Source organism: Stenella coeruleoalba (genome assembly GCF_951394435.1).
Source record: "Stenella coeruleoalba genome assembly, chromosome: 15".
In the NCBI taxonomy this organism is placed as follows: domain Eukaryota; kingdom Metazoa; phylum Chordata; class Mammalia; order Artiodactyla; family Delphinidae; genus Stenella; species Stenella coeruleoalba.
Genome location: NC_137161.1, coordinates 59,188,767 through 59,211,974, shown reverse-complemented (window position 1 = coordinate 59,211,974; position 23,208 = coordinate 59,188,767). Strand labels below are relative to the sequence as shown.

The following is a 23,208-nucleotide window of genomic DNA, read 5'->3' as shown; positions in this document are numbered from 1 at the left end:
ATCTCTCGGCTGGTCAGACTGCTGTGCAAATGTGAACGCGATTCTCCTGATCAGCAAGCTTTGTTCAGAGGTTAAGGAACTGTCCTAGGGTTACACAGCCTCTGCTGCCCATCAGCAGACATCTCACAAATGTAAGCAGTTGGTCCGAGGTGAGCTTTTTCCAAATATGAATCAACAGCCTCAAGAACTGTACACCTTTTGACCCAACAACTCCACTTCGAGAAAACTATGCCCAGGAAATAAGAAGGAGCAAAAGGCTCAAAACATAAACATGAGGGCTTCCCTGGTGGCACAGTGGTTGAGAGTCCACCTGCCGATGAAGAGGACTCGGGTTTGTGCCCCGGTCCGGGAAGATCCCGCATGCCGCGGAGCGGCTGGGCCCGTGAGCCATGGCCGCTGAGCCTGCGCGTCCGGAGCCTGTGCTCTGCAATGGGAGAGGCCACAGCAGTGAGAGGCCCGCGTACCGCAAAAAAAAAGAAAAAAAAAAATACACATGAGGATGTTGTGAATGTTATCAGAAAGAAACTGGTTACAAATTAAATGTCTGACACGGGGGGAGTGAAGAGAGAAATTATGGTGTATCCACCAGTAATAGGACACTATGAAGCTGCTGAAGTTGTGATGAATATGCATGTTAATTAACATAGATGAACATTTACAATACACCATTACATGAATGTGGCAGAGTACAAAGAACTCTGTAACCCCTCATGTATATTTATTGGTATATGTTTGCGTTAGAAATATATATATACCACAATGTTAACAGGGCTTATTTCTGAACGATGAAATTAGGAGAAAAGAATTTAATATGCCGTCAACACACTTTACTAGCACACTAGAAAAAACAAGGTATGAAGAGTAAGGTCAGACTTACAGAAAACAAAAGCAACCCTACAGCTTAACATATACTTAGTGGTGAAAGACCGAATGTTTCCCCATGGGACTGAGAGCAAGCTAGGAAGTCTCTCTTGCCTCTCTCTCCTATTCAGCACACTACTGGAGGTTCTAACCAGTGAAATGAGGTTTCTTTTCAAAGGGCATGCAGAATGAAGGGAAAACTAAAACTGTCCCCACTGGCAGATGACCTGATTTCTTCAGAGAAAATTCCAAGAATCTACCAAAAAAAATCCTAGAATAAGTGACTTTTTCCAGGTCAAATATGGAAATTAATTGTATTTCTATATATTAACAATGGACAATTAGAAAGCAATATTATAAAAAGAATCATTCATCATAGTTCCAAAAGATGAAATACACAGGTGTAAATCCAACAAAACACATGCAGGATCTGTACGCTGAAAACTGTAAAACACTGATGCAAGAAATCAAAACAGAAGTACGTCGATGTAAATGCCAGGTTCACAGACTGTAAGACTCAAAATAGTTAAGATGTCAGCACACTGATCTATAGGTTGAATGCAAGTCCAGTAAAAATCCCAGCAGGGTATTTTATACATATACACTACCTGATTCTAAAATTCATATGGAAAGGCCAAAAAACAAAGTACAGTAGCCAAAGTCATCGTGAAATAGAAGCAAAATGTGAAGGATGCACACTACCCAATTTTATGACTTTCTATAAAGCGACAGCAATCAAGGAATGTAGTAGAGGCAAATGATAGCTCTAGAACCAATAGAAAGAAGAGTCCAGAAATAGACTCATACAAATATGGCCAAATAATTTTTAACCAAGGTACAAAGGCGATTCAGGAAAAAGGATGGTCTTTTCAACAGACAGTTTGGGAACAGCTGGACATGCATACGCCAAAAAGTAAACTTCAACTAATACTTCACATCTTATACAAACATTAACTCGAACTGGAAGACATATAAAACTATAAAACCTGAGGAAGTCTTCATGCCTAACCTGGGGTTAGGCAAAGCGTTCTTAGATTTAACACCAAAAGCATGAGCCAGAATAGAAAAAAAAAAAAAAGTTAAACTGGATTTGCTCTGTGAAAGACCCTGTTAAGAGCAGAAGACAAGCTACAGATGGGGAGGAGATACTAACAAATCGGACAAACAATAAAGGACTTGTATCTGAAATAAAGAACTCTCAAAACAAACAAACAAAACATAACTACCCAATAAAAGGGGGGGAAGGGCAAAAGATCTGAACAGACAATTCACCAAAGAAGATAGACAGTAAATAAGCACATGAAAAGATGCTAATCATCATTAGTCATTAGGTAAATACAAATCAAAATCGGTGAAACAGCACTACAAACCTAGTAAAATAGCTTTAAAAACTTTTCATGACAGTATCAAGTGCCGGGGGAATCTGGAGCAACTGAAACCCTCTTAACACTGCTGGCAGGAATGCACAACAGCTCGGTGACCCTGGAAAACAGCAGAGCAGCTTTTTATAAAGTTAAACAGACACCTGTCATATGACCCAGAAACTCACTTCTATCTTTCCTGGAGAAATGAATTTTATTGTTCACACAAGAATCTCTACATGAATGTTTACAGCAGCATTATTCATAATCACCAAAAACTGGAAACAACTCAAATGCCCGCCCCTTGACTTGAGTTCGGATTGGTCTCACTATTTGTTTCTAACAGCAGGGATGAGCTGTCACTTCTGAGATCAGTTATAAAAAGACTATGACATCTACTTGGGATGCTCTCAGGCTCGTCCCTCTCCCTCCTTTCTCTGGTCACCAGCTGCCCTGTCTTGAGGACACCTGGGCAGGCTGAAAGAGGCCCACACAGTGAGGGATGAGGTCTGCCAGCAGTGAGTGAACTTAGAAGCAAATTTTCCAAGCCCAGCAGAGCCCTGAAATGACCGCAGCTCCACCCAATGTCCTGACTACAACCTCACGAGAGACCCTGAGCCAGAGGCACCAGCTAAGCCGTGTCCAGATTCTTGACACACAGAAACTCTGAGATAATAAATATGTTCTTTTAATCTGCTGAATTTGGGGGTAATTTGTTACACAGTTGATAACTAATATAGTTCTACATACCTTAATTCATTTAATCCTTACAACTATTCTGTGAGGTACTTTGATCCTCAATTTTGGGCCAAGGAACAGAGAGGTAAGAATGACAAAGAGGACAAATAACATGCCGAAGGCAACTCATTCCTGACCCTCGACTCCCTCATCTGTCAAAGTCCTGCAGCCTGAGTGATTTCACATCTAGCCAACCGTGCACAAGGTGGACGTCCTTCTCTGCAGCTCCGGCTACTCCCCCAAACAATGGAAGAACACTGAGGCCTCACAGGATTGTTGCAGAAAGTATGTAATTTATTCAACAAAGGCCCTCCTAAACCCACTATGTACCAGGTATTGTTTAGAACACAGAAAGGGAGGGGGGAACAAGAAAGACTAAGTCTCTACACTCACGAAGTGACACTCACAAAGGGGAGGTGGTCAAACCAGTCAAGGAACAGGCTTCAGATAACAGTGAGGACGATAAAAGCCAAAGCCACACGTGTAAGAACAGCTAAATCCCAGAACACTGAACTCCAAATGCTGGCGAAGCTGTGGAGCAACAGGAACTCTCATTCACTGCTGGTGGGAATGCAAAATGGTACCGCCGCTTTGGAAGACAGTCTGGCAGCTTCTTACAAAACTAAAATACCCTTATCACATGGTGTTTACCCATAGGAGTTGAGAACACATAACCCCACAAAACCCTGCACACAATATTTAGCAGTTTTATTCTAATTGCCAAAACTTGGAGGCAATCAAGATGTCCTCTGATAGGTGAATGGATAAACAAACTGTGGTACATCCAGACAATGGAATATTATTCAGCGATGAAAAGAAATGAGCTACCAAGTTATGAAAAGACATGGAGGAAATGCATACTAAGTGAAAGAAGCCCATCTGAAAGGTTACTAACTTTATGATTCCAACTACATGACATTCTGGGAAAGGCAAAACTATGGAGACGGTAAAAAGATCAGGGGTTGCCAGGGGTTAGGAGACAGGGGTGAATAGGTGGAGCACAGAGGACTTTCAGGGCAAGGAAATCAGTCTGTAAGATACTCTAATGGTAGACACATGTCACCCATCTGTCCAAACCCACAGAATGTCCACCACCAAGAGTGAACCCTAATGTAAACAGGGACTTTGGTTAATAATAATGGATCCATGTTGTTCATCAACCGTAGCAAATGCAGCACACCAACGCAAGAGGCTGATACAGGGGAGACTGGGGAGGATGGGAGTGATGTACACGGCAACTCTGGACTTTCTGTTCACGTTGAAAGCTGCTCCCCCAAAAGTCTATTCATTTCAAAATAAATAAATGGGGGCTTCCCTGGTGGCGCAGTGGTTAAGAATCCGCCTGCCAATGCAGGGGATATGGGGTCGAGCCCTGGTCCGGGAAGATCCCACATGCCGCGGAACAACTAAGCCCGTGCACCACAACTACTGAGCCTGTGCTCGAGAGCCTGCAAGCCACAACTACTGAAGCCCGCGTGCCGCAACGACTAAAGCCCGCACGCCTAGAGCCCGTGCTCCGCAACGAGAGAAGCCACTGCAATGAGAAGCCCGTGCACCACAACGAAGAGTAGCCCCCGCTCACCACAAGTAGAGAAAAGCCTGCGCTCAGCAACAAAGACCTAACGCAGTCAAAAATAAATAAATTTATTTTAAAAATAAATAAATAAATGAAGCAAGAGAAAAAGATGCACAGTAAAGAGTATTTTAGGTAGGGTCATCTGAGAAGGCCTTTCTGAAAGGTGACAAAGAGGCAAGACCTAAAGGAAGCGGACTGTGTGACAGTGGGGAAGGGGGCGACCGGAGACCTTGCAAAAATGCGGATCCTGACTCAGCTTGTCTGGGTGGAGCCTGAGACTGCACTCCTACCAGGCCCTCTGGGGATGCCAATATCACCGGACCCTGGACCACAAGGAACAAGTCAGGGAAAAGCCCCAACAGTGCCAGGCCTGTTCCTGGAACTCAGGGAGGCCAAGGAGGCTGGAACAGGGAGGAATCATGTGGGACCCCAAAGTGTGAACTTTAGTCTAAGCTTAAAGGGCAGCCGATAAAAGGTGTTAAGCAGGGGAATGGCAGGCTGTGTGGGAAAACAAAGAGTGGGCTGGAAACAGGACAAGTGTCAGACCAGAAGGAAGCTACTGTGACCATCCATCCAGGCAAGAAATGATGACGGCCAGGACCGGGAGGACTGGGGTCGTGGCAGTGGAGACAGAGAGACTATACAGATCTCAACTCGAGGATTCCAGAAAGCCTTGCCGGCTCCCACCCCCAGCCTCAAATACGCCTGTTGGCCACCCTGCAGTTTTCTTTAAAAGCATCAGGAAAGGAAGCAAATCATTGGGAGGTGGCAAGTACCTCTCAAACCGCTTCCAGTGACGGCAATAATTAATGTTTGTAAGTCAAAGCAATCATGCCTGCCCCACTGTCAGAACAAACAACCGGCAACCCCAGACAGCACTGCTCAAAGGATAATTACTCAAAACAGAACCGAGGAACCTGTGAAGCGCCTTTGGTAATTTGCAGGCATCGAAACATTGCAGTGAAACACACCTACAGGTATTCTGCCTTCCCCCGCCAGACACTGGCACGAGGGTACCCCACTCAAAGCAACGGTCTGGTGGGTACCAAGTAGGCACTAACCATAACCACACCTGATTACTAGAAGAATGTGGCTAGGTGACCAAGTGATCCAAAAAATGACTGTCCCAAGCTGCCACCAACAAAAGACAGAAAGGGAGGCATAAATCCCCCGGCTCTGAGGTGTTCACAGTCACCACCAAGTTCACTGCAAAACAACACAAAGTGGAAAAGCCATTTTCCCAAAACTGTGTGCGTTCCCATTAGTGTCTTCAGACCCCCAACTCCAGCCCCACCTCCTTTTGGGGAGCATATAATCTCTCACGCCTGTTGCTAAAATAAGCACATGTATTTCTGCAACGTCTTTCACAGGACACTTCTGCATTCACACCGTCTTCCCCACAACAGTGACTGGAAGCTAACACTTGTCCAGCACTGACTGCGGAGGAGAGGCGGAAGCGGGTCAGGCAGGCTCTCAGCCACCTGCAGACACAGACACCTCCAGGGAGACTCGGTAATTCTCTGGGCAGTGACAAGCAGGCAAGAGGCAGAGCTAGGATTCTAAGCCGGGCAGTGTGACTCCGGAGTCAGAACTCGACCACTCCTCTCTACTCCCTTTGTGAAACAGGAACCCATCACAAGAGGTTTGGAGCAATAAAACCCAGGCCGCCAGTCAGCATCCAGGCAGTGAGGGTCAGGGTAGGAAGCAAAAGATGCCCTTCAGAGCGCCACGTCCAGGCCGCAGTGGGGAGCCTGGCCCAGGCTTTCCCACAGGCTACTGCTCCCCACCCCAACACACAGTGCACTTCAGGCTGGACCCCTCCTCTCGCAGCTCCCAGGGCTCCGGAAGTAGCTCGGCAGCTCAGGTGATGGGCTAACACAGAAGCTACCCCGACCCTGGGACGTGGCCATCAGCTCCTCACCGGCGCCCACACCAGCTGGGCTCTCGCCAAGGCTGACCCGACTCTCCTATCTGCCCCAGCTCCCTGGTGAACACCTACGACTTTTGCAAGAGTCTCTTCGGAGGCCGTCTTCTCTCCGAAGCCCTTCTGGCTAACTCTAGGTCCACCATCCGGGGTTGCGACCACTCCCTCTTCTGCCCCCACCTCACCCCAGACAAGCTCCGTGCTCAAGTCTAAGACTTTAATAGCCCTGGCCTGTGCTCATCTCCCTCAGCTAGGCTGTGAGACCTGGAGGAGAGAAGCTGGACCTTACCTACTCGTTTTAGCCTCTGAAACCATGGAGTAGGTATCACCATTGTCCACACTTGACCAAACAGGAAACAGAGGCTCAGGGGGGTTGGTGACAGGCTAAGGTCACTCAGGAGAGGAGTTGGAATTGGCATCTGGGCAACTTCAAAGTCCACAACCTCAAGCACTCAGCCAGGGTTCTTGCAATGGGGTCAGAGGAAGGAGGTTCTCCTACAGTGGAATCAGCTGGAGAAGCTTATTCAGAAAGTAGGTCTCTGCAAGGCCTGCTGGTCCCTTCCTGAACTGTTCACTGAAGGCTGCTGCAGATATGAGAAGAGTGGGCAAATACCTCAATACACTGCAGACAGTGCTGTGAGAGGAGGGAGTAACAAACATGTACAGGGAGAAAACCAGGAGTCAACACCGTGGTGCTGGACTGGAATTCAAGGTGTTGGTGTAAACTCACGGGATCATTTCAGAAGCACCTGGAAGCCAGTTCAGAAGTGTTCCCACTGGACAAATCTGGGGCAATCTGAACAGCCAAACAGTGATGGTAATAGATTATGACCTACGGAATGAAACAGGAACCCAGGAATCCAAAAATGAATAAATGCAGCGTTTAACGTATAATGAGATGTTTACACAGGCTCCAACTACCGCCCCACAAAATACTAATATTGCAAAGGGGAAAAGAGTAACTTCACAGTGGAGAAAGGGGGCAGACACGACCTTAATCAGGGGATCAAAGTTAGCATGATCGTAGGAACAAACTGAAGCCAGGCACCACCCGCCAGGATGCTCTATGAAGAACACGCATCACCCCTGTGATATTAATACCACAGACGCAGAAACTGGATCTCATCCTGAGGAAACAACGAACAAAGCAAACTGAGCAACAGTCTGCAAAATAAACTGGCCTGTAATCGTCAAAGATGTCAAGGTCACGAAAGGCAGGGAAGGAGAGAAACTGTTCCAGACAGAAGAAACCTGACAATTACAGGCCACAAGTCAGTCTGGACTCGATCATTTTGCCAGAACAGGCGTTACTGGGACAACTGGTGAGAGCTGAATGGGAGGGGAGGAATCAATGGTAAAAACATATCGCTGTGGATTTCCTGGTTTTGACTGGCGTGTGCAATTATGAAGGAGAACATTCTGTTTGTAGGAAACGCACCCTAATATTCTGTGGTTTAAAAAAAGTGGAAAGTAGAAAGCAGACTTCCAGGCTCTGCTGTCAGCAGTCACATGCTCTGGGGTGGGCCTGGAATCTGCATTTTAACCAGCCTCCAGGACACTTCTGGGCCACGCTTGAGCCCAAGAACCACATGCTGCCCTGTGCTCTCCTGCCGTATCCTGATCAGAATGAGAACCCAGACAAGGACAATGATCCTGCCTCTAAGAGTCTGCAGAAAACAGTGGTCTCCTCTCACTCACAAGATATCTGACTACTTCTCCTTTCTTTGCAACCGTATTCAGTAAAAGGACAAGGGCCAGGGCTGCCAGGGAACTCGAATTCCAGGAAGTCTGCATTTCTCCTTGACTGTTCTCTCACTTGGGCTGTGCGGCATCTCATCTGCCAGCTGGAGAGAGTTGGGGAGCCGTAAAAAGCTTGTTTGGTTTTTAGTGCTCGCTCCCCTGTTCCCATCATTTCACTATTTCTTTGATAAGCCCCATCTCATTAGCCACCTGGTAAATTCCCCTCAGAATGGCACACTGGCCCCCACATTTCATATCCAGAGCCAGGGAAAGAGCCCAAATAACTCCAGCAACTCATGAAGGTAATTAATTGCAGATGACACACACCCAAAATATCCTGAGTACAACGGGAAAATCACAGGGTTCCAAACTTAACAGCCGGAATCATATTTGACTGTCATTTCACTCAAAAGTGTTTCCAAAGTTACTTCTTGGTGCATTTATATATCAAGCAGGCAGCTCACTGCTCACTTCAGTCCTCTGTGCCATTAAAAGTGTTTGCTTTGGGCTTCCCTGGTGGCGCAGTGGTTGAGAGTCCGCCTGCCGATGCAGGGGACATGGGTTCGTGCCCCAGTCCGGGAGGATCCCACATGCCGCAGAGAGGCTGGGCCCGTGAGCCATGGCTGCTGAGCCTGCGCGTCCGGAGCCCGTGCTCTGCAATGGGAGAGGCCACAACAGTGAGAGGCCCGCATACCGCAAAAAAAAAAAAAAAAGTGTTTGCTTTGAGGTCAGACAGGCCTAAATGTGAATGCTGGCTCTGCCTCTGTGTGATCTTGGGTAAGTCACCTGACCTCTCTCATCCTGGTTTTAGCAACTATAAAATGGGGTGATCAGAAAGTACCTACTTCAGAAACTAGCCCATAAAAAAGAATGAAATAATGCCATTTGCAGCGACATGGATGGACCTAGAGATTATCATACTGAATGAAGTCAGACAGACACAGAAAGACAAATACCGTATGATATTGCTTATATGTGGAACCTAAAAAAATGGTACAAATGAACTTATTTACAAAACAGAAAGAGAGTCACAGATGTAGAAAACAAACTTACGGTTACCAAGGGGGAGGGATAAATTGGGAAGTGGGATTGACATATACACACTACTCTATATAAAACAGATAACTAATAAGAACCTACTGTATAGCACAGGGAACTCCATTCAATACTCTGTAATGAACTATATGGGAAAAGAATCTAACAAAGAGTGGATATATGTATATATATAACTGATTCACTTTGCTGTACAGCAGAAACTAACACAACATTGTAAGTTAACTGTACTCTGATAAAAACTAATTAAAAAAAACTAGAAAGAATGAAAATAAGTGCATACACAAATGGCAATATACACAAATTTTCGACTACACCAAATGGACACCCTTAAACAAAACCAAAACCTTCCTGGTCTCTGCCATTATTACAAGACGCCAGCACACTGGAAAAAAGCACTGTTACAAGCTTAAGGACTATGCCTTCAGCCCTCTAACCAACCTAACCCCCAATGACGAGGCTCCCGGGAACCAAAGCTTGTCCCAATCCTTCCCGTTAATCAGCTCAGGGAAACCCCTCTCCAGACTGAGAATGAATCTTTGAACCTTTTTACCTGTCCATGGAGGTACCGGTACTCAACCCCACTGCCACTCAACAGCCCTGCCTTGGAGCACTAAACAGTTCAGACAGGTGAGTCTCAAACAAACCTCAACAATCCTTGTTTCTACACCCATTCCTTTTTGTTTGGGCCCTTTGAGAGATACCCACCCTTTTCTTCTTAGTCCCTCTGCTCCTGTTCACTTGTTGGGCTGAGATTTCCTAGAAAAATACCATGCTGGTACTGCTTTCTCCCAAAAGGGGGAAATAATCCCAGAGTCTGATAACAGCAGTGACAGCAACAACCAAAATAGTCACTTGGGTAAATTAAATGATCCTAAAACATCTTTTATCTGTTCTGTTAGCAAAAGTAACTCGAACACTAGTCATTCGTCCCTGTTAGATCACTTGCCGCCCTCCTCGTAGGCAAAGTCTGCAACAGATACTGGCAGACTCCACAGTGCACCTCCTATCAAAATCCAAAGAGATCCCGGAAAGCCTCTCCCCAAAATTAACCAGTACCCTATAAATGAAGAGGCCCTCTAGAGCATTAAGCTGACAATGGAGAAATGGAAGGCCCAAGGCCTTACTGCACCCTGCACTAGTCCCTACAACATCCCTATTTTACCCATAAAGAAATCCAATGGCCGAAGATGGAGATTTGTCCAGGACCTGCAAGTGATAAATGTCATGGCCATCCTCGTTGTTCCTAACCCTTGTACATTACTGGGATCCACCCAGCTGGAAGCAAATTCTTCACAATAGTTCATTTATGCAGTGCCTTCTTTTGCATTCTGGTTGATGAAGGCTTCCAGTAGTACCTTTTGGCTTTCACTTGGGGTGGGGGGGAAACAATTTACCTGGACAGCAATGCCTCAGGGCTTTACTGGAAGTCCTTCTTATGTTTCACAAGTTCTGAAGGTTGGCCTGGATGATGTAAGGTTTCCCAGAGGCTCTACTTTGTCACAACATTTAGACAACTTACTTCTTTGTTCTCCCTCCCAGGAAGACAGCATCCATTTACCAAGACTTTTAGTCCTAAAAGGACACAAGGTCACCAAAAGAAATTGCAGTTTGTCCAAACCCAGGTTTGGTGTTTGGGTCACCTGATACCAGAACAAAGGCTACACCTAGATCCAGACCGGGTTCATAGCGTCCTGAGCTTCTCAAAACCCAAAACTAAATGCCCGTTAAGAGGTTTTCTCGGGCTGGCTAGCTGTTGTCCGAATTGGATTCCAAATTTTTCTCTTACAGCAAAATCCCTGTACCCTTTTACTAAAAAAATGACCATCCCAACTCGATTCTATGGGGAGAACGGGATGACACAGCCTTTATAGCCTTAAAAGAAAGTTTAATGAACACTCCTGATACTTAGACATCCCACATATCAGCTTCCACCTTTCCTTTTCATGTGTGAGAAAGAAGGGGACGCTCTTGGGATACTCACTCAAAAGCACAGAGAACACCATTGGCCCAGAAGGTGCTACAGCCAACAACTACACCCTGTAGCACAAGGATACCCTCCCCGCCTTAGAGCCATCCCCGCACTGCCCTTTTGGTTAAGGCCACTGAAGAAATAGTTGTAGGATCTCCTTTGACCATTTTTGTACCGCATGTAGCAGAAACCCTTCTAAATTCTCACCACACACAGCATCTTTCTGCTAGCCATCTCACCTCTTATGAGATTCTCTTATTAACCACTCCTCATATAACTCCCACTGTAATAAACTTAACCCTGCTACTCTTCTCCCATTACCAACGAAATCGCTCACAACTGCTTAACCTGGATGAATCACCTTCTGAACACCACCACCATCCCCTACCAGGACCTGAAACTCCTCTGAGTAATGCTGGCATCTCACGGTGTTCTGTTGGTTCTTATTTAAAATGTGACAGTGGCAAATATTGTGCTGGATGTGCAGTAACACTTGTTGATATAACTGAAGTGACACCCTTGCCCTTGGCTACTTGGGCCCAAGAGGCCAATTATATGCACTTACTCAAGCCTGTACACTAGCCAGGGGGCGAGGCTGCCAACATTTATATCAATAGCAGGTATGCTTTCAGAGAAGCCCGTGACTCTGGGATGCTCTGGAAGCAAAGTGGTTTCCTCACTTCCAGTGGAGATAAAGTCAAGAACAGTCCTTACGTTCAGGAACTACTGGACGTCATAATCTTACCAGCTACTTTGGCTATTATTCAGATGCCAGGACATTCTAAACTTGACTCCCTGGAGACTAAGAGAAACCACCTCTTGACATTTCAGCAAAAAAGGAGCCAACTGCAGCCAAACCTCTGTCATGGTCCAAAGGGAAGTTTTTCTGAATGAAAGCTTAGAAAAACTGACTATGTAAACCCAACAATTTGCTTCAGAAAAAGAAAAACAAGATCAAAAATTCAAAAACTGCCGGTTTGACCAAAAAAAGCAGCTCTGGTTCAGACCAAATAACCACTCGGTCCTACCAGAGACTTTCAAGTTCCCATTTCTGCCCACTGTACATGCCCTGAAATCACTGGTCCACCAATAAAGGCTAACTTTTATGCATCAACGATGGTGGGGAAATATCAATAAACCTGTAGAAAGCATTTATTTTGCTTGCCCTACCTGTCCAATACACAATTCGGGGAAACCTGTCATTCCTGTTCCTACATTTTAAATTACCCAATGGACCATTCAAGTTTTGGTAACTGGCTTTTATCCAGCTTCCCCCATCTTATGGATATAAATACGTTCTGGCCATGGGTTGTATGTTTACTCACTGGACTGAAGCCTTCCCTTGCAGACAAGCTACTGTCTTTGCTGTGGCTTAAGTCCTGCTGGAAAAGCTCATTCTTACCTGGGGAACCCCTTCTGAACTTCAGTAATCAGGGAACTCAGTACCCCGGCCAAATACTACAGCAGGTCTGTGCTGTTTGGCCAGTTCTGCACCACTTTCACTGTGCTTATCATCCTCAATCCTCTGGGCTAGTCACACATACTAATGGCATCATTAAGAATAAACTGGTGAAGGGACTTCCCTGGTGGCGCAGAGGTTAAGAATCTGCCTGCCAATGCAGGGGACATGGGTTCGAGCCCTGGTCCGGGAAGATCCCACATGCCGTGGAGCAACTAAGCCCATGTGCCACAACTACTGAGCCTGCGCTCTAGAGCCCGTGAGCCACAACTACGGAGCTGCGTGCCACAACTACTGAAGCCTGCGTGCAGCAATGAAGACCCAACACGGCCAAAAATAAATAAATAAAATATAAAAAAATAAAATTAAAAAAAAAAGAATAAACTGGTGAAGTCTGCAGAGGCTCTCCAGATACCCTGGCCAAAAGCACTGCCACTAGTCCTTCTGACTCTTAGGCCTAGCCCGCTTCAGGAATCGTAAACTCTCACCCTTTGAAATAATCACAGGATGCCCAATGTATTTAGCTCCTGATTCTTTTGATCCACAACTAACAAAGGAAAGCATGTATTCTACATTGTAAAGGCCTAATTGCTTCTATTAAACATAACCATGCTCTGGTAGAGCACTCTTTTTGCAGCGTGTTCCTGGAAGACAAAGATCCCAGATGTCATACCCTACAACCTAGAGATTTTGTATACTGAAAAAGCACCTCCAAAAGGACTCTCTCTCCAGCCTTACTAGAAGGGCCCCTATCAGGTCCTGCTGACTAACCCTTGCGCTGCCAAACTCCAGGGAGTAGACTCCTAGATCCATATGTCACACCTAAAGAAAGCACCGAACCCTACTGGACCTGCACACCATCCAGTAACCTTAAGCTGACAGCTTTCCCAAGATGTCCGGACCAGGCCTGTATACCTTTCTTGCAATATTGTCTCTTACCTTGCTTTCTGCCACTTTTCCATGAGAAATGCCCTCATCCATATTTCGCAATCCCTTACAAAAGGGAGAAAACTCTCTGATCACTGGATTTGCCATCAGAAAGCTCAGTCTGTGCAAGACAGCAGTGACCCTTTGGTTCATCCTACAGGTAATTTCACTGAGGTTCAAGATATTCTTTTCTCTCCAAATTGTTCCACAGGCCCATTTTATAGTGTCAGGGTGCTGAGCCTGCCTGCAATTATTCTTTGCTTCAGTTTTACCCAGCCCTGGGTGAATACTGGTATGAAAGGTTCTGTGGAGTTGGCAGTGCAAGTGAGGTCATTCGTAAACTGGCTGACATATCTACATATCTAGATAACTGCTCAGGGTATAACAACGTAAAGTCTGAGGCTTGGTTAAATAATGCGAACGCCTCTATGCCAATGAATGAGTCCATCAGATACCACCACTGTATGCAAGGGCTTTCTGTGCACCCCCGGTCACAACTTCATGTGCAGAAGTTCGGGGAATGGCCTTTATGCTTAAGCCACTCATAGCCTTGACAGCTGGAGAATACAAGGACAGGGTGCCCTTGCTGTATTCACCGTCCTGTTCTCCCTACACAACCAGACAGAAGCCTCAGATTGGTTCATCCCATTAAACCTCTATAACTACCTTAAGTGAGAGCTTATGTGATACTGGCTTTGCCTCTGCAGGGAGAGCTTTCTTCCCACAAATAGAAGTGTGCACCGACAAATAAGCAGAAATCTCTCTCTGACATTAGGAGAGTTAGCTGACTCCACAGCCAACACAGTTCCAGCTCAGCAATGGCCACTCAACTCATTGGATAATGGCAGACCCCTTGATTGTCTACTTGCTGAGCAAGGAAGTGTCTGTGTAATAGCAAACACCTCTTGGAGGTAGAAAAATGCCTTTTGGCAAGTAGAGACGCAGTTACGTAAAATTAAAGAATAAGCACATTGGTTACAGCAAATTTCACCTGACAATCCACCGTCTTTTGATTTATTCAGCTGGCTTCCTTAAGATCTGGGCTCCTGGTTTGGAACCATCTTGCTAACTAGGTTTGGAATGGGTTTTTTTGTTTTTTTTTTCTAAATAAGTTTATTTATTTATTTTTGGCTGCGTTGGGTCTTCATTGCTTTGTGTGGGCTTTCTCTAGTTGTGGCGATCAGGGGCTACTCTTCATTGCGGTGCACAGGCTTCTCATTGCAGTGGCTTCTCTTGTTGCGGAGCAGGGCTCTAGGCATGCAGGCTTCAGTAGCTGTGGCATGTGGGCTCAGTAGTTGTGGCTCACAGGCTCTGAAGCACAGGCTCAGTAGCTGTGGCACATGGGCTTAGGTGCTCCGCAGCATGTGGGATCTTCCCGGACCAGGGCCCAAACCTGTGCCCCCTGCATTGGCAGGTGGATTCTTAACCACTGCACCACTAGGAAGTCCCTGGAATGTTGTTTTAAATTTTGCTACGTATACTTATTGTTAAGTTCTGCACATATTGTTTGTTGAACTTTTGTAAAAATGAGATGCCTAACAAGGTAATGCTAGCTCAGCATTTCAAGATAATTTCTAGTGCTTACAACACTGATGAAGCAGACTCCAAATATGAAAGTTCTCCCTACCACCTTGCCTTGTTACTCAAATGTGGCCTCACGGGGGTTCTGGTTTGTGTACTTTCCCTCCAATATGGGACATGACAACCAGAGAAGGCCCCTCCTGGCACCGAGGGACAAACCACTACATGTGGAGATCCTGACTCTTCATCAGCAATGCTTTTGAAAAAAGATCTTGATCAAAAGGGGGAAATGTGGAATTAATTTAAGAAACCTCAGCTAAAATTAGAGTCAGGACAGGCCTGTAGGGGAAGCTCTCACATCCACCATGCATCATCAATTACTCCAAACAGAAAGGTGCTGCCTATTTCACTATCCAGCAGGAAGAAGAAAACTTCTCTCCACCCAATGACAGCCCAGCCAATCAGAGACTGCAGTAGCCCAACCAATGAGAAGCCTCCATACTTTGGACTCCTAAATTCCTTCAATGGGCTCTTTGATTATTAGAGGCCCTCCCAACTCTCCCCCGTCTCCCCATAAAAGCAAGTTCTTCAGATCTGCCTATGGTCCACCATAGTTTACAGATCCCAAATTCCAATTCATCTGGCTACTCCCAAATAAACTTCCTTCTGATGGTAAAATAACTGGCTTTATTAAAGTTGACAGAAGTATCTGGCACTAATAAGTACTAAATAAATGTTAGCTGTTATTTTCATTACTACTGTTATTATTATCATTAGGCATAAATTGTAAACTAGTGCTCCACTGTCACTATATTCTAACCCAAAGAGGTCTGTTTTCCCCATGGAAGCTAAGGGCTAGGGAAGACCTAGAGTGATGTTTAAGTTGTCCCTAGAAGGATTTCCAGGTCAGGCATCCATACTGAGTCCTCTTCCTGCAGCCTGTCACCCGGCTGACTCAATGCATTACCAATTCAACCTCACTTCCTCAAAAATACTTGTCTGATTTCCCAGACTGGTATAGGTCCCTCTAGGGATGTGACATTTCCCACATTAACTGGGAGCTAAAGGAGCCTCTCACTGCATTGGGCTTCTACGGGAGCCAGTTTGGAGTACCCGAAGGTCCTCCATGTGACAATCTCCCTTGGGGAAGAGTGAATGCAAACAGTGTCACTGCATAAGAATGGATATTCAAATAAACCAACCTCCCCAAAAGAGGGAAGAATAGGTAAGAGGAGTAGATATGAAACGGCAAATTGTTTGGCTAATGGGCCCCAAGAAGAATGTATATGGCGTATAAGAGCAGAATACAGAGAGCACACAACTATCTCAAAGGTTTCCGAGTTATGGACCTACAGGAGGCAGGCAAGTAACATAAAGGAGTGAATCAGGCTGGGAGCAATGCATGGCAGGCATCGTGTAAGGGGTGAAGGTCACAGTAAAGAGCACATGCCTGTATGAAGGGCACATCCACAGCTCAACACAGGCACATGGGAGGGTGGCCCCAATGTTGCCAGGTCGTCAAACTCTTCAAGAATAGCTGGAAATCTGGATTTCTCTGTGAAGTTTAGAAGTCTTAAGACACTAATTCACATTTTTTAAAAATCTCATATGCCAAGGAAAGCACATCTGTGAGCTAAATTCCACCTGGGGCCACCACGTGCTACCTCTGCCCTTGACTTTGACCTCTTGGTATCAAGCTTTGCGAACTATAAGACCAGAAGTCTACTCCCAGCTTGTGTTCCTTTCTTAGGCCAAGAGGAAATGGATTTAAAACTCTTGAGATCCTATCAAAAGTGCATAACCCAAATCTAATCATGAGGAAACAGCTGACAAACCCAAATTGAGGGATGTCCTACAAAGCAACTGGCCAGAAGAGGAATGAAAAAATGTCAAGGCCATGAAAAACGAAGAAGCTGTGGAAGTGTTCCAGATTAAGGGAGATTAAAGAGAAGGGACAATTCAAAGCAATGGCTGGTTCTGGACCAGTGCCTGGATCAGGCAAAGAAAATGGCCATAAAAGGCAATTTTGGCCCAACTGGAGAAAAACAAATATGGCCTGTACTTTACATAATAATATTGCATCAATGTTAAATTTCCTGAATTTTTATCATCACACTGTAGTGATGTAAGAAAGTGCCCTTGTTCTTAGGAAATACAAGTACTTAAAGGTAAAAGGTCATCATGTTCACAACTAACTCTTAAATGGGTCAGGAGAAAAGCTTACAGGGGTAAATGCAGATACAGATGCTAGCTAAATCTATCTCAGGTACGGCAACATATTAACTAGTTAATTTAGGTAAAGGATACATGGGAATTCTTCTACAATTCTTGCAATTCTTCAGCAAATTTAAGATTATTTGAAAATAATACGTTTTTTAAAAAGAAACTCTTGAAAAAGAAAGACTCCCAACCAATAAAACGTGGGCTTATCATAACAGCCCACGCAGTAGGGTTGCAAGGGTTAAGTGAATAGCCTGTAACTGGCACTGAAAAGCCAAGAAAATTTGCTTGGTAAATATAAATACAGCACATTAAATATTAAAGAGCATGTGGGAATAACAAGGCCCAGCCACTATTATTACTTTGATAAATATTGTGGCTCAGACGGGTGCAGCTCACGAAATCCACCCACCTCCTTTGTGGCAGCGCTGGCAGGACCACTTAGAACCTAGAAGACACTTTGTGCCGCGTTCGGGAATAGGGGTGTTCAATCACTATTATTATCTCACAACCCGCACATCAGGAAAGGGGGGTAAAGGCCAAGAACGGGCCTCTCTCTTTCCACGAGGCAGCATGGTGTCTGGAGATCTGATCAGCCACAGAGGAGCTGTTGTTACTGACACAGCATTTGGACAGACAGACGTCCGGCATCTGACTACCAAGTGCAAAACTCAACTGGCTCTTGAACAAGTCACAATAGTCTCACCAAATCCCAGCCTCTCGAGACCACAGGCAGCAAACAGGGACTGTGAATGAAGCAAAAATAAAAAGGTAACAACAAAATACAGCAATGGAGGCCGAGCAGCAGAGAAAGAGAGAAAGACCAAGGTTACCTAAGGAGGGTGGATATTACTGCTCATCCCAGCCCCAAGGATCATCTGGCTTGTAGACATGCTCTGTTGCCCCTCAGAGCATATGCGAGAGTGTGTGTGTGTGTGTGTGTGTGTGTGTGTGTGTGTGTGTGCGCGCGCGCGCATCTGACGTGGTTTTTTAATTAGGTGTAAATAATTAAAAATCAAGATATTTCCCATAAAGATCTATGTTTCCGGGCTTCCCTGGTGGCGCAGTGGTTAAGAGTCTGCCTGCTAGTGCAGGGGACACGGGTTCGGGCCCTGGTCTGGGAGGATCTTGCATGCCGCGGAGCAGCTGGGCCCGTGAGCCACAACTACTGAGCCTGCGCATCTGGAGCCTGTGCTCCGCAGCGGGAGAGGCCGCGACAGTGAGAGGCCCATGCACCGCAAGAGTGGCCCCCGCTTGCCACAACTAGAGAAAGCCCTCGCACAGAAACGAAGACCCAACACAGCAAAAATAAATAAATTAATTAATAAACTCCTACCCCCAATATCTTCTAAAAAAAAAAAAAAGATCTATGTTTCCACCTTATCTTGAAAAATCCAAGTGTCTGACCACATAAACCCACATGCCCTTGAGGCCACTTGTGGCTGGCACTGCTGCTTCTTCAGACAGCACAAGTGCTTTCCAGGGCTCCATGCCTCATCCTCTCACATGTGGCCTGCTTCCATTCCTATCCACTGCCATTACCCACCTGGCCCTTTGTAGGAATTCCTGTTTGAGACACGCCCCCGCCCCTGCCCCGCAGTGCACATGAACACGCACTTCGACAAATTCCAGAGGCAGCTGTGGGATGGGGATTGCAGGGTCAAAACATGAACATGATAGATGAGTTAGGCCACCACCGTGTTCTAAGTCCAGATTCACACAAATAGCCCTCCCAGTGTGGTAGCTTATGGTTCGGCGACTACGGCGAACTGCCTTTGGCCTGCTCAAACGGGCACTTCTGCCTTGATGCAAAACGAGTCCCAAAAGATCTAGCCAACTAAAGCGTGTTTCTGAGAAAACACAATCATTTCCCTGTCAACAGCTAGCGACTGCAAGTTGACAAAGCAAAAAAGAAAATGAGGCTCCTTCAACCTGTCTGTCACTGCTGCTTGCCTTCACTTGATTAAAACATTTCAATGTGTTCAATTCCACTGCACACCTTGGTGATAAATTATTTTATTTTATTTTATTTTTTTTGTGGTACGAGGGCCTCTCACTGTTGTGGCCTCTCCCGTTGCGGAGCACAGGCTCCGGACGCGCAGGCTCAGCGGCCATGGCTCACGGGCCCAAGCCGCTCCGCGGCATGTGGGATCTTCCCGGACCGGGGCACGAACCCCTGTCCCCTGCATTGGCAGGCGGACTCTCAACCACTGCGCCACCAGGGAAGCCCGGTGATAAATTATCGAAAAGCTATAGAAGACACTACTAAACGTAAGTAAGGAGGGTCTGTTCTCTGGCCTCCAGGCTCTCGGCAGAATATTCAAGAGGGTCAAGACAATGTGCCCGAAAGGCTCTTAAGATGGCTTTATACATGTCAGTGTCAAACATGAATGCATTCCCAAGGATTCCAGGAAGCTGACCAGGCACAGCGGGCTTGAAGACCAGGTGGGAACCGGACGCCATTGGTGACAAAGGTGAATTGAAACTCTTAGGATTATAGCTACCAGCACGAAGATCCTAGGAAGTCCAAATCTGTCCTGCTCTTACTTTAACCTGGCTGCTTCCAGACCACGAGCTCCTTAAAAGCAGGCGCTGGGGTCTACCTAACTCCTGTATCCCCAACATCCGGCACAGAACATGGCACAGGATTCGGGCTGCAGTCTGACGACGTGACAACCAAAGGTGATGCATAAACCTTTTTGGATCCTGAGTCTAGGGGGGACACAGCTAGAAAATACACCTTAGGAACAATTAGGGAATTGTGACTATGGACAGCATATTAGAGATTATGGAGTTATTGTGAATCTCCTTGGGTAGGATAATGATATTATGATAATATGGTAGACTATCCTTGTTCTTGGGAGAGAAATGTAGAAGGATTGAGGAGTAAAGAATCACAATGTCTGAAACAACTTCTATTCTCAACAGTACAGAAAAAATACATATGTATAAATATATAGGTATACACACATTTATTCATTTGTTTATTAAGAAAAAGTGAAAATAAAGATGAATGTGCAAAATATTAACAACTGGTGAATCTAGGTAAAGGGTGTCTGTACCCAAGTTCATTGCGCCAGTCTTGCACCTTTTCTGTAGGTTTGAAATTTTTCAAAATTAAACGTTAAGGGAATTTTTAAAAAATAAGAAATATTTGATGAATAAATATATCCATAAGCAAGGCTCGGAATGATATTTCTGTATCCCACTGAGGATGAACAGATGAAGCCACTCAGGCTGGAGGAACTGGCAGGGGTCCTGCCGCCTGGGTCCCTCTGACAGTACTGGGGGCCGAAGGCATCGTGATCTCGGCCCCATGAGCCTCTGCAGCACCCTGGCTGGGAAGCTCTGCTCTGAATGAACCAAGGTTGTTAGGAGCCAGAAGGGTAACCACTTTTGTGAAGCAAAATCAGTTCTGATACCCTGTAATCAATCAGCCTATTACCAGCTGACTGTTCACCTGCAATTTCACCCTCAGGGCAGCTTCCTCTTTTCATGCCCTGTCTGGTGGGATCAATATCAAGGGAGTGTTTATTTGTATTATTTTAAAAGTCTATTTAGAATGGGATTCTGGGAAGACAGGCATGATGGCAGACTAATTTTTAATCTCTCTAAATATATATAGCAAAATCAAAAATCTATGGGTAATACAAAAAAAGCTAGGTGACAAGGAAGCCCTGAAACCCCAAAATATAAGCAGGTAAGGCCAAACCCACAGCCACAAAGCCTGCAGGGCATCAGCATCTGTGTAGGAGGATGCAGAGGGAAGCGGCAACAGGGCATCTGATGAGACACCCTGAGAAAAGAACCCCAAAATTACCAACTAGTATTTCTGGAAAGGAAAGCATGCTGGATCAAGTTGAGAACTACGATAAAACTGGAAGGGATTTCCCTTCTCCCAATAGCAGGGGAGTGCAAGGGACATAAGGTGAAGTCCAAGGGGATACCTCAGGCAGGCCTCTACTCGTTCTCCAAACTGGCCCCCATGGATTCGGTTCCAGGACAGGGCCGCACAATGAGGGGGAAAAAAAGAAAAACTACTCGAGTGGAATCATAATTGGGCAATACAGAGATGCTGGAGGCAAAGGGAAGACAAGATCTAGATAAAAGTCAGGGAGAAAAGAACCAGGAGGTCTCAGAGCTGCGACACACCTGGCTCCTCCATGAACACAAGGGAAGGTACGAAAAGCTGCCCTCAACCTCACTCCCCTCTAAAAGTTTAGTTTCTTGACTACAAAAAAAGAAGAGCAACAAAGAAGTGGCCAGAGAAAATCCCATTCAGAAGCTGTAAGAAAAAAGAGAGGAAGAAGTAGAACAATTCTACAGACAATGAAGGCACGCCAGAAATATCCACGTAACTGCAGCCTTCTATTTCAATCCAAGCTAAAAGACAACACGGAAACGGTAAGAGACATGAAAGAACAACACGAACCAGAATTAGAAAAACTCAATCATGAGGTGACAAAGCTCAGGAAGTTAAAGGAAAATTTTCAGAAATGAAGACCAAGCTAGAAGGAACACCTAGAAGGTGAAAAGAAAAGACTAAAAGGAAGTGAAGAAAAGAATAAAGACCGGAGAGAAAGTGACAAACATTAAAGACAGGATCCAACATACAGAAAACCAACGGGGAGGAAAAGCAAAGGGAAGGAACAGAGAGTAAACTGTGATTCAAGCCAACTTTGTTGAAATAAAGAGATTTGAAATCATGTATGGGAAGAGCCCACCAGGTACCTGAGAGTGCTAATTCCGAGTGACTAATACAAAGAGGCATCCTAGTAAAACTACTGAACTTTAAACAAAGGGAAGAACTCCTTTGGGCAACTGACTTCTAAGGGAAAGAAAAATTCGATTATCATCCAACTTCGACAACAATGCTTCCCCAAATGTAGTCACATATTTAAGGGTCTCAAGAAGAGGCACCCTGAGGATTTTAGAGCCACCAAATTGATTTTCAAGTACAAACAAGTAACAACATGTAAGAACTCTGGGAATACTGGTCCGGTAAGCCCTCTCCTCAGAATCTATCAGAGGATGAGCTTAAGATAGACAAAACCATTAGCAGGGTAGCAACAGAACTGGTGGGAAAACTTACAGAACTAAGACTAAACAAGGATGAAAGGGAAAGAGTAAAGTATGTGTTGGCTATGCACTCAGATAATGTAGATATAGAATGAATATTTTTTAAGAATGGAGGAGAATGGAGAAAGCATATGCAAAATTTTTTATCTGTTCTCAGCAATTACATTGTGTTATATTCTGAGACTTTACAGATGAGCTATACATAGGAATATATACACAGATACACAAACCTATTTAAGATAAAATACCTCATTATTCATAGTATTTCCAATTCTAATTTGATGAGTTTTTTACTTAACCTCTTTTATATTACAATTGTGTATCTTTTTCTCTTCAAAGTATGTACACCAAGGATGCACAGGATAACAGAATTAAGATATACCATCATAACTTGTATGCTTTATACCACTATAGATACACAGCAGTCTCAGAATAACAATACTACCAGCGTAGAGACTCAAGAAGTCTATGTGTCCATTTAGCCAAATATGCTACATCCAAGTTACACATGTCTATGCAATTACACAATTGTACAAAGAAAACCAAACACCATCCAAGTTAGTCTGAACTGTACAAATGGTGATGACTTGGACATTATCTCTGGGTCCACAAAGACAGATGATCACTGTTGCAAAGCAAAGGAGAAGGTAAAAAGGAGAGGACCCCATGGTATACACTGGAAAATTATGTTTTGTTTCATCTTTGGTGAATCCAATCACCTACCATTCTCCTCTCCAAAATAAAGACCAAAAGGCCTATTAAACGAGCTTCCTGATT

The 23,208-nt window shown here is 45.1% G+C and overlaps 1 protein-coding gene across 1 annotated transcript in view; it reads right to left on the bottom strand.

Annotated features, from left to right (window-relative positions):
- Positions 1-23,208, bottom strand: part of SNX29 (sorting nexin 29) — a 551,607-nt gene that overhangs the window by 354,745 nt on the left and 173,654 nt on the right. The gene's annotated exons all lie outside the window — the stretch shown is intronic.